Source organism: Pezoporus flaviventris, unplaced genomic scaffold, assembly GCF_033815535.1.
Source record: "Pezoporus flaviventris isolate CSIRO_AGI_PZ_B2104156 unplaced genomic scaffold, CSIRO_AGI_Pfla_v1 ptg000079l, whole genome shotgun sequence".
NCBI lineage: Eukaryota > Metazoa > Chordata > Aves > Psittaciformes > Psittacidae > Pezoporus > Pezoporus flaviventris.
The window spans coordinates 7,264,883-7,276,158 of record NW_026892627.1 but is presented as its reverse complement, the minus strand read 5'-3'; the positions used below and the strand labels follow the sequence as shown (position 1 = coordinate 7,276,158).

The following is an 11,276-nucleotide window of genomic DNA, read 5'->3' as shown; positions in this document are numbered from 1 at the left end:
ACACAGATTTAATCCCCAAACTTCTCGAGTTCATGTTAATTGGATTGGTAGCCTGGAAACACAATACAGTGGTGAGATTTTCCACAGTTCTGATTCAAATAAGATAAAAGTAGCCCCAGAGAAAGATAAGCTTCCATGGATATTTACACACTTCCCTGCACCATCTATCCAAAGAGGTGCAGCAAATGGAACTGATGCTAATCCTGCTAAAGACTGGTGGTGGATATAAGCCAAAGGCAGAAGTGAATTTACCAACAGAGCAAAATCTGCCAAAAGTGATGGAGAACCTTCCTTTCATTTTATGTCCTTGAGAGGAAACAGCAGGTTTGTTTTCTAACTAGCTATGTAAGATTACAAGATGCTTTCCACTGTGGGACTGTAGGTAATGCTGATAAAAAAATAATTCGCCACTTGAACAGTCTATATCCCAGCCAGTGCACAACAAGGATGGAGATAAGGACAAGTGGACCCCTGTCTGCGTTAAATTTTGAGAAAGAGAACATCGACTATTACACATTTACCTTTTCTGCAGACTGCTGCACCTGACCACGTTTGTAAAGCACTCTTAGATACGCTGATGGGGAGCTTTATTATCTGCATCTATACCTGATGTTGCTGTTACTATTATTTAATTTTTAGTCAAGTGGGCTGGTCTATAGCATAAAAACAACATAGTTATGAACTGTTAATTTATTTTATGGATCCTGGTAACATGAAAATAGTCAATAGAGATTAAGGTTCCACTAAACCAGGAGCTGAACATATGTAGAGCATGCAGACCTTACCCAAAGAGTTCCTAAAAGCAAGAATTATTTTCTGGGGATTTTTTTTATTTCTTTTTCTATTTTGCAGGCTATGAACTCTGTCACAGAAAAGAATAAGCATTTAACCGTTTGTTTAATGGCTGCAAAGCCTCCTCAGTGAAGATCAGATAAAATAGAAATCCAAGAGAATATGGCTAGGATCTGACCTGAGAAACATGTCAAACCAAACCAGACATTTCTGCTGCTCATTTGGCTGAGAGTGCATACCCACCGCACTGTCAGTTGTAATTTTTGACTCAGAAATTACTGAGTGATAAACAAAATTTGCAGGGCTGGCACTTGCTGCCTGCCCTGAAGAGGCAGAACTTTTCCACAGACTCCCGGGACAGGCTCATCCCCTGTAGTCCAAGCTTGGCAACACTGGAGAAGATTTTTGCAATGTTGGCTGCTTTTTGTCCACTATACAGTGGAAAAATCTATGGATTGCATCTGGTTTTTCTTCTCAACAACTGGCTTGGGTTTCCAGTACTACTTTGATTAGACTGGTCCAAGTTATGCAGTCAGTCCAATTTATATTCCCAAAACAAAAGACTGAAGAGCTCTGACTGGAGTCTATATTTTCTGTCTGGTTGCTTTTCATTTCACACTTCTTTGTTTTAATTACATTTTAAGATTAAATATGGGGATTGTAGTTAGCTGCACTCAATGGATATCGTACAGATTTAACGGTCAAAGGAAAAGGAAAAGAAGAAAGACAACCAATACCTCATCGTTTGCTGTGGTTCCTATAACATGTGCAAGTCAAGATGAGTGAGTTTTAATAGAAATCTGGCTTGACTGTGATTAAAGGAAGAATTTGCTGAATGAATTCTTCAGCTCAAAAGTATGGGCTTTTAATTTTTTTTACATGTATTAAGCCTAAAAAAAGCTGATTCTGCAAAGCTTTCTTGACCTCTCTGATTGCAACCAATTACAAGATGGATGGCCTGGAATTAAAAGTATCAGTATGATACAGCAGCTAGCCAAGTATGTCTTAGACAGCTCAACAAGGAGATGATGGGGAGGAAGGGAACATATGGATTTTATGATTCCTTTCATTAAGGCAGTAAAAATCCTGCTTGCCTAGACAATATGATCTTTTTTTAAAATTAATAACAAAAACAAAGCTAACACACACTTGCTTTAATATTTTTTAATTAATGTAATTATTACTTAAGTAAAAGCTGTTCTTTTACTTTATTCTCATTCTCAACAGCACTGAGAAATGTTTGTACACAATCAGTATGTCTGAACAGTCCCCCAGCTCTCTTTTTGCACCCATCTGATATGGCTTCAAGAGAGATGTTACCCAGAATGGCCAATAACATTGCAAACGGTGCTTTCACAGCTGAACTGGTGAGGAGCAGAGTAGCCTGCAGGATGTGAAATGGCTGAGAGAATTTGTAATGCTATTTGTAATGTTATGTTTCTTGGGTGACATGGTTTAGTGTGAGGTGTCCCTGCCCATGGCAGGGGGGCTGCAACTTGATGATCTTAAGGTCCTTTCCAACCCTAAGTATTCTATGATCCTATGATTCCATGTTACATTGCATCTTGCACAGCTCTTACATTAGAGCTCATACATAATTTTTGCTATGTTGCTACAAGAAAAACAGCATCTGTACCTAGTAGAATGGATTTCAAAGCTCCAGAGGATGACAGGGGTGATAGTCCTGGGGAAACAATTTCCCAATGTTCAGATCTTGTCTTGAGGTCCAATGGATGTGACACTAGTGGTTACATGGTGAACTTTATGATCTCAGCTTTTTATAAAGAAAGCCCTGTGAAATTCCACACAAAGCAGCCTGTCGCAGAAATTCACCATGATTTAATCTACAGCTGCACCTTCACACACTTTTTTCCATATATATGTCATTAAATGATTCACAAAGAGGGAGAGATATGGCGGTAATTTCCTAAGTTCTTTACATCTGGAATTGCAATCTTAAAAGTTTCTGACATATCTTTCATGTTAGGAAATAGATATAATAAATCACAGTGTTTTCTTGCTCCAAGTTCTCTTTAGGCATAGAGATATTGAATAACGGGAGTTAAATAAACTAATCAAACACTTGCAAAATCTGTCATAATCTAAATCAAGAAGAGGAATAATACCAACAGCTCTCAATGTCCAAACCTTTGCTGACTTTGAAATCATTTCTCTGACAGTAAACTCATTAGCATTTATTAAGAGCACGAACCCACTTATAACTATCTGGACATAATCCTCCTCATAACTGAGCATTAGCACCACTGACCATGAAGGCCAGCAGTCCTGTAAGCATGAGGCACTTCAAGGATGCTGAGAGTTTTCCAAATGAACTCAAACATCAATAGCTTATGTGATGAGCCCCTCACTGCAAAACCTAATGAGAGAGTTTAATTAGATGCACCTCATCGGCTTGATGGAGTATATCTCCTTTGACTGCCAAAGGAGTAGAGGTTACTAGCTGCTTCATAAACCTGTCCACTTAGCTACATAAACCCAACCACAGATACCAAGTGACTTCTGGGCTTCTTTGGAGGCGTCTAATTCCTCTCCCCTTTTCAACTCTCATGCACAATTAGCTGGCAGTATAAAATGCCAACTCTGTGGCTGAAGAGGGAAATGAAATGTCAGGACAAAATACACAATTATATCATGCTAGAAGAAAATCAAAACCACCTTCTGAGTTTTACAAAGAATATGGTGTACTAAACAGGAAACAATAAAAAGATTCATTTTTTTTAATCCATCACATTTAGGTTCTTATACCACCCTTACTCCTCAAAATCTGAACCCTCAAATATATTTAGATAACTTATATGAATGGAAATTTGGGCTGAAGACCCTTCCAGGTAAAAACTGTGATGTGGCCAGTCTGTGGGGGCCTGACAGAGTTGTGATACCTTGCTCTGCGGTGCTTGGAGAAGAGGGCATTCTTTACTTTCTAGTCTCCGTACAAAGAAAGTTTAGTATTTGAGGGTGATCATAATTCTTTATTCTCATGCCCACAAGAGTGATGCCCAGAATTCAATAGGCAGTTGTAACCTTCCCCCACATTTTTTGTTCTGTACTAGCTCAGTAAATTTGTGCAGAACTATTAGTTTAATCAGTTCTACAGTTTTTAGAGACACTCCCCCAGAACACTACTGACCCCCAGTTCAGAGTGAGTGACTGGAATAAAGAATGCCACTGCTGAAAGTAGCATTCTACACATCTCAGCCTTAAAAACAGACAAAGAGAAAATGAGATATCTGACATTTTTTCACTGCTTAGTAGCAACCATAATGCCAAGGCAACCTGTATATATACTCTAGTACTAAAGGGTTACATTTCCTAAAATTACCTTCTCTTACTTGCTGCTTCTTCCATCTGAATACTGTTTCCCAGCACTAAACCAAGTAGGAAAGCGCTATTCCACTTTACAAATGGCAAAATGGAAGGACCTACCCACCTCTGACCCAAAGATCTTTCACAGATGAGGTCTTTCAGAACACCTACTCCATCAGGTCTAATGAATGGTGTGACTCACAGCTAATGAAGTGATATTTGCATTACAAAATAATACAGCTCAGTAAATTGAACAAAAAAAAAGAGCTGGAGTTGGTAGGATAGGCATCAGCTTTGCAAAGCTGATGGTAAAGGCCTTTTTTTTTTCTGAAATGACAAGGAAAGCCAGCCAATTTCAAACAAAATCCCCATTTATGTAGTTGTCAGCTCTTCCCACTAGAATCATATGTTCCATTATACCAAGCACGCAAAGGGCTCCCAGTGGACGGACATCAGCCTAGCTTTGTACCAGCGTCCACAGTCCTTGATGGATTATTTTAGCCCACCACCTTTAGATCCTCAGCAGGGCACACGCAAAGGGAAACTTCTGCACCAAACCTCACCTCGCTGCAGTAAGGTGTATAGCACTCAACTGCAGTGAGAAACATTCTCCTGTGGGTTCTGTGCTGTGCATTTAAAAACACAAACAGTGCGTAAACAAATGGGCTCAAGTTAATTAAATCAATAGCCCAAGCAAATTACTTTTTTTCAAGTTTAAGTTTTATTAAGCGCTATTTTACTGGGAGTTTATTATCAGGATAAAGACAGGGTAAGGTAGTGAGCTAAACACAAAGCACTGAGCCTTCTGGGAAATTCTTTTTCTATTTGCCCAGTATGCTAGTACTAAGCCTATTACTCGATTAAGTGCTTCACACAATGTCCTCTTCTGGTTTACCTAAACTAATATAAAACAAGATTGCTAATGAGATGCTTTGCACTTAGACTTTTATTTACACAAGAAGTGGGAAAAGAGAAGAAAACAACCCCACCAGAGTTAGAGCATTCATACTTGGTTTTATTAAGACTACGTAGACAAACAAGTATAGTGTGTTAGCTGATCTCAGCAAAGTGACAGTTTTCTCTTTCCTGCTGTCTTGAGTGAGAAGCATAGATTAAACTCATGCTCCCTATAGGTCCCTCTCAGGATGGTCACAGACAGCTCTCCAAGGGAGAAAGAGAAGGCCACACTTTCAGACGTGACTGACCAAGTGAGAAGTTGTAATGGACGGGAACCTATCTGAGAGCAGATTCCCACTCACAACTGAGAGACATAACAACATATGTTTTTGTCAAAGTGTATTTGGTAAGGTATATATGTGTATGTTCATTGTGACTGTTTGTCAGAAAGAGGCAGGAAAACATAAGGGTGCAGCTGTTCTATGACCTTCATAGTTAGCCACACCAGGGCACCTGGCCAATGCTCTCAGCATGGACAGTGAGATCATGAGAAACTGCATGGCCCCAAGAGTAAGCAATTAGAGATTTGGCATAAAGCCAGTTGTTTTTCTAAGGGTACAATAGCAGGACCCTCCTGTAGCAAAATTCAAAGCCTCGCCTCTGGGTGGACACACCATGTAGGGATTCTTCCAGTTACCTGAACCTCCTGACATCAACTGCTACGGGGCTTCCCAGCTTGAAATGTGGGCTTGGATGATGAAGATCAGGTGGTAATTGGTGATGTATTTCTTCTTAATCTGTTCTCCCTGTGTAGTAATGGTATGACGCATTTCTAATTTTCCTCTCTGCTATACACATATATATACCTCTGATTTCCTTTATGGAACTTACTATATATAGGTATATACCTGATTTGCGTTAGTATGCATTTACTTTATGTATGCTTATCCATGTTAGTGTGCTTGTTTAATAAACTGTGCATGTTATACGGCTAGTGTGTGGTCATTTTGTTGAGTACCCTGCCTGTCAGCAGAACAGAAGTTCAGATCCCATACTTGTGACAGAGAGCAGGGCTACCAAATACCAAGACTCTGGATGTCTACAGTGAAGAACTTAATGCTGAATTTAACCATTTTGGTGTCTTTGCATACTTAATGAACATGTTTCACCTGATCCATTCTGGACATCTGCTTCATGGTAAACACTACTGGAGATGAAGAGAGTGTAAGTACAAGAAGATTCGTCAAGTGTGCAGGTGGTGCAGCCACTCAGAGACCCAGAGGCCAAAGAAACCAAGAGACAGGGTCAAGATGCAGCAATACTGAGGCTGACAGAAGAGGGACTCATGCAACACTGTAAGCATCACGGAGAGATACGTCAATGAATGACTGGCTATCACAGGTCAGACATTCATCACGATTTCCACTATGCTTAAAACCAGTTGACAGGATAGAAGTTGCTGCTTCTTTTGTAGCATTTAGGACATATGTGGATTCCAAGTTCTTGTACTGATCAAACGTAGCTCCTCTCCCCAGTTGAGCAACCTTCAGAATAAAGTAGAGATTAACCTGAAGAGAGGGATTGAGAATCCATAGCTGTGGAGGACTGGAGGGAGAATGAAAGTGGTCAGTACTAGCCCTTCTAAAGGATATTTGGTAGCCAGACAAATTTGAGCAGAAAGGATTTCTAGAAGATGGTGAATATTTCCTTTAAAATTACCTACTTATGTTAACTTCTATGAATTTATCAGCCATACATTTCTTCTTAGAAGATAAACCAGGGAAAATAGATTGCCTTGACAGACGATTGCCTTCTTGATTTAAAGTAAGGAGTCACACAATTTCTCACACTTCTCAGTCCTAAATCCTGCTTGTTTTGGGTTTGTAATCAAGCTGTGTATAGGCAGTAAGCATGCATTTTAGGTGTTCTTCAATCTCCAAGCAATCACCTCGCAAACAAAAATAAAACAGTCACATTAGCACTTAAGAAAGGGACCCAGAAATCCTAACGTTCCTCTTGTACAAAATTTCCAGGCTCCCCCGTAAATCTCTTTCCTGGAATGGGAGGCAGAAGGACAGGTAGCAGTGGAAAGAGGGAGTTTTCTTAAATAATTGTGACAATGAAATAGCTAATTTCTTCCCCAGCTGCACAAAAGTAACTCCACAATGTGGGAAGGAAATTGGTCAGCCACCCAGAGGTACTCACCCATCCTTATTTCTTCTCTGTGCTCTTCTGTATTTTCTGAGTGGCAGTCTATGAAATAGCTCATGTAAATACAGTGCAAGCTGAAATAGCCTCCAAGTCTAGTTAGTGTCACTCGTGATATGCGGCAGTGAGTTTGGCAGAAACTCAGATCATTAACCAAATTTAACCCGCTACTACAGAATGCCTTTGGGCTCTCAGCTGGCTTTCTGCCTGTCAATAATTAAAATGCAATCTAAGAAATAATGGGAAATTGCTACTTCTGGATGTTTTCCTGATAGCTGGGCACCAGTTTCCTAGTTCTGAACTGTAGGAACTTTCAGGCAGCTGCTACCCTTGAGCAAGGAAACAGCAGGGCTTGGAAAAAGAGCTGCAGAAAGGGAGAGGAGTCACAGATCCAGAGGACTGGCTTTTCTTCCTACCTGATGGCCTTCAAAGCTTTCCCTGAGGTTTGGTAACTTTTCATTGGCTAAATGTTTCCTCAGGGCCAATGCTTATGTGCAACAGCCCCAACGATCAGTGTTTGATTACAGCACTCAGGTAAGTGGAGGTAAGAACCTCAACAGCTACAACTCAAACATAACCTGAGCTACAAGCTATAGGAAAGCAGGGGTTGCATACAGCATAACATTGACTAAGGGGATTTATACTGAGCCTCTGGAGAAATGGGAAGGGACTTTGGCTGACTCCCAGGAGAGAAAGGGACTCCATCCCACTGGATGCGATGACTGAAGTGATTTCCCTCCAGGGAGGGTACAAGCTGAGGAGCTTGGGCAGGGGAGGAGGGATTCAAGCAGCAGCCAAGCATGCAGAAAGGGTTGAGTTTAGTCTTCATTAGTACACAGACTTACTTGAAGTAAGGACCAAGGAAAGCCCTTGCTCACAACATCCTTCTATTATGTTAAACGACACCTCTTCCTTTTCATCTGTATTTACACTGCTCTCATGTCAGGCTGTCACAGAGACAAACTGTGCACATTCGATGCTTAAGTTTTCTTCATAAATCCTGCTGTACAGCCCTCATTATCTGTGCTTGAATCCTTTTCAGTCCGTCAATGTGTCCCAGTTATGACTTGTCCAAGGAGACAGAAAATTCAAGGCACAGCAGCTCAGGCACAGTGGAAGCAATGTCTTCTTGTCCCATGACTCCGTGCCACAACACCCATGCTCTCTCCCCTAATTCTAACTTTCCCTACTACTCCTTTTGTCCTTGGTCCTGCCACTGAGTCTGGGGTTTGTGACAGGTTTTTCTTCTCAACATTGCCTCTCGTCTCATTTTTTTTCTGCCTCATTTTCCAATTGCTTTGGTAAATTTGTTTTCGGGAAGGAGCTGAAACATGACTTGTTTGAGCTGTTTCTATTGTAAGGCCCCTTGTCCTGCTGCTGCCGCAATGCCACTGTCCAACATGTTTTCACTAGGTCTAAGCACTTAAAAATTCTATATTAAACTCCTAGTACAGACTTACTTAATACATGATTAAGGAATTAAAAGGAAACTGCTGCAACAAGCATTTTTTTTCCACTAAAGCCTCTATATAGAAAAAATTGATAAGATGTCAAGTTTTTCCTTTAACCAATTTATCTTCCCTGCACACTTAATAGTAAGATCATCTTGAATAACTAATCCACAGCCATAAAGCAGAAGCTATCATTTATTTTATCATTTGCATTTAAACAAAATTATATTAAAATTCAGCAGGACATGATATGTAATCTAATAACCTAAGGTAATGCAATTCCAGTCCATGTAGCAATCGTTCCCCCAAATACTCTGACCATACACGACTAGCACAATTTACAGCAAGCTTTATTGTATTTACTGTTATAATATGACTAGAGTCAGTAATGAAAAGAATAAATGCTCTTGGCTTTAAAGAACTGATTAGCTGAATCTCTAACACTCATTGGCAGAAATTTCATTTGCTCTAGTGCATCAGCTTTGTCATATCATCAAGGCTTCTGATTTTTACTGAAACAACAATGTGTATCTTTGACAGCTACTTGAGGGAATTCATTACCAAAGTATATTTGTTAGTGAAACATAATCACTGGTAGGTCAAACAGGACTATCTTTACTCTTACAGAATATCAAGTCAGTATCTCAATTTCCAGTCAATTCTACCTAGCCTTTAATTGTGTCTAAATCTACCATCAAAAGCCTCCAGGTCTCGACTTCTCCTACAGAAAGGGCTTTTTATCACTGTGACAGGTCTGCCTAGGGATGACTTGCATTATGACCCCAGCTTGATGACAGCACCAGACTTTTTTATATAAATCTAGAGTATGGCTACTAACTTCAGCACCATGATCTGCTTCTGTGAAGTAAGAGAATAAACCACAAAAAAAAACCAACCCAGTATACACATAAGGAAACCATAGACTGCTAGAGATAATGAGGGTATATTGTCTGCTCTTTTGCTATGCATTTTACCTATGCAAACTTTATTGGCTGTGCTAAATGCAGGCTTGGATGAACTTTTGATCTGACCTTGTACACTCATTTTAATGTTTCTATGAACTGTCCATTCGGTAAAGTTTATAGTAGAAACTATTCCTTCCCCATCAGACTGATAGTCAGCATGGTTTTCCTCATATTATACGGACATGTTAACAGGCCAAAAAGGTATGAATGGGATTTTTCTTTTCTTTTCTGGAAAGCTTTTCTATACTTAAAGCAGCCTTTTGCACATGAAGGGATGGAGTTGCTAGGTTAGCTCTCCAGGGACTTTCCTCTAGTATAGGGCAGCATGAAGTCTGCAAGACACTGGTAATCTTTAGGGGGTTTTCAAGCACCTTCCATGAAACACTTCTCATCAGAAGATTGCCATTGGCTGAGTGGGTTTTGGGTCAAATATCAGTATATGTGAAAGGTTTCAATCTTCTGCATTAGTCACCAGGAGGGAAAGACATCAAACTCCTCTTTCCCTGGAACCACAAACGCTGCACATACACCCTCTTGTAACTGTGTGCTGTAACTCTTTGCCACAAAGAGAAAAATTAACGCATCAGTAATACAGTGAGGACTGAAGGCAAGTGGCCTTGGCTGCTCCATGGGGACCCCAAAACGAGCCTGTTACTATATACCCGTGCCTGAGCTGGGCACGGTTGAGAAACAAGCTGAGGAAAACAAAAATGACCAATGCCTTCCTTCTTGTATTGTCGGCCCAAGAAAGTTTCTCTCTAACTCTTACTGTTTGGAAAAGTTATGCCAGCTTAGTATGATAGCCTTATAGGGGAACAATTCAAGTACCCTCAATGACAGGTATGTTACCTGTGACTACTGCAGGGGCTGATACCTACAGTGAACAGATGATAGCTGCATCACATGCCTAGCAGCTCTAAAAAAAAGGTACCCAGTGCCTACACCAGACTGGCTCAGCTGAGATGTTAACCTGTCAACATAATGTAACCTTTCTCCTTATCACTATTTTTTCAATGAGTTGTCTCAGTGTGGTGGGCTTCATGACAGCCCAAGGGCAATACATTTCACAAGTTAAATATTCACCAGATTTATTCAGACTTCAGGTTCACATTTTCTACCTCTCAGTTTCTCACTGTCCTCTGTTGTTGAATTATGGAGAGGGACCTACAATCATTTCATGAACAGGGCGGTTACTGCTGGTCTCATTCTGTAGGCTGGAGAAGCCCCAGAGGTGTCTCAAGGCTACCTGGGGGGAATAATGGCACTCAGATATCTGCTGATATTAGAGGAAAATCACAGATGTTGCTCCTAAACCTTAACGTCTTCAAATAATAAACTATTTTCTCTCTGCTTTATCGGCTATTTCTTCCAGCCTCAGATTCTTTACCTCAGAGCAATAATTCATCAGAAAACTTCCTGGTGAAATTGCATTTGTTCCTGCACTCTGCATTTTATTCCTTGTCTATCAAGCACTCTTTTGCCTACCTGACTTGCTTGACTTGTGCTTTACATCTTTAACTGCTTTGCAATTAATCTTCACTGCAACTATATTCCATCCCTATTGCTTTGTTCTTTTTATTGGTTATACATTTCAATCTCCCCACCTGATCTGTTATTATTTGCTTGTAAAAATGCCTGT

At 40.3% G+C, this 11,276-nt stretch overlaps 1 long non-coding RNA gene across 1 annotated transcript; it reads right to left on the bottom strand.

Moving 5' to 3' along the window:
* Positions 1-6,356: 6,356 nt before the first annotated feature.
* Positions 6,357-8,275, bottom strand: LOC133280124 (uncharacterized). Its single transcript, XR_009747078.1, has 3 exons — positions 8,067-8,275; positions 6,733-6,961; positions 6,357-6,581 (listed from the first exon to the last, which is right to left on the bottom strand). It is a non-coding gene; the product is annotated as an uncharacterized LOC133280124 (long non-coding RNA).
* Positions 8,276-11,276: the final 3,001 nt, after the last annotated feature.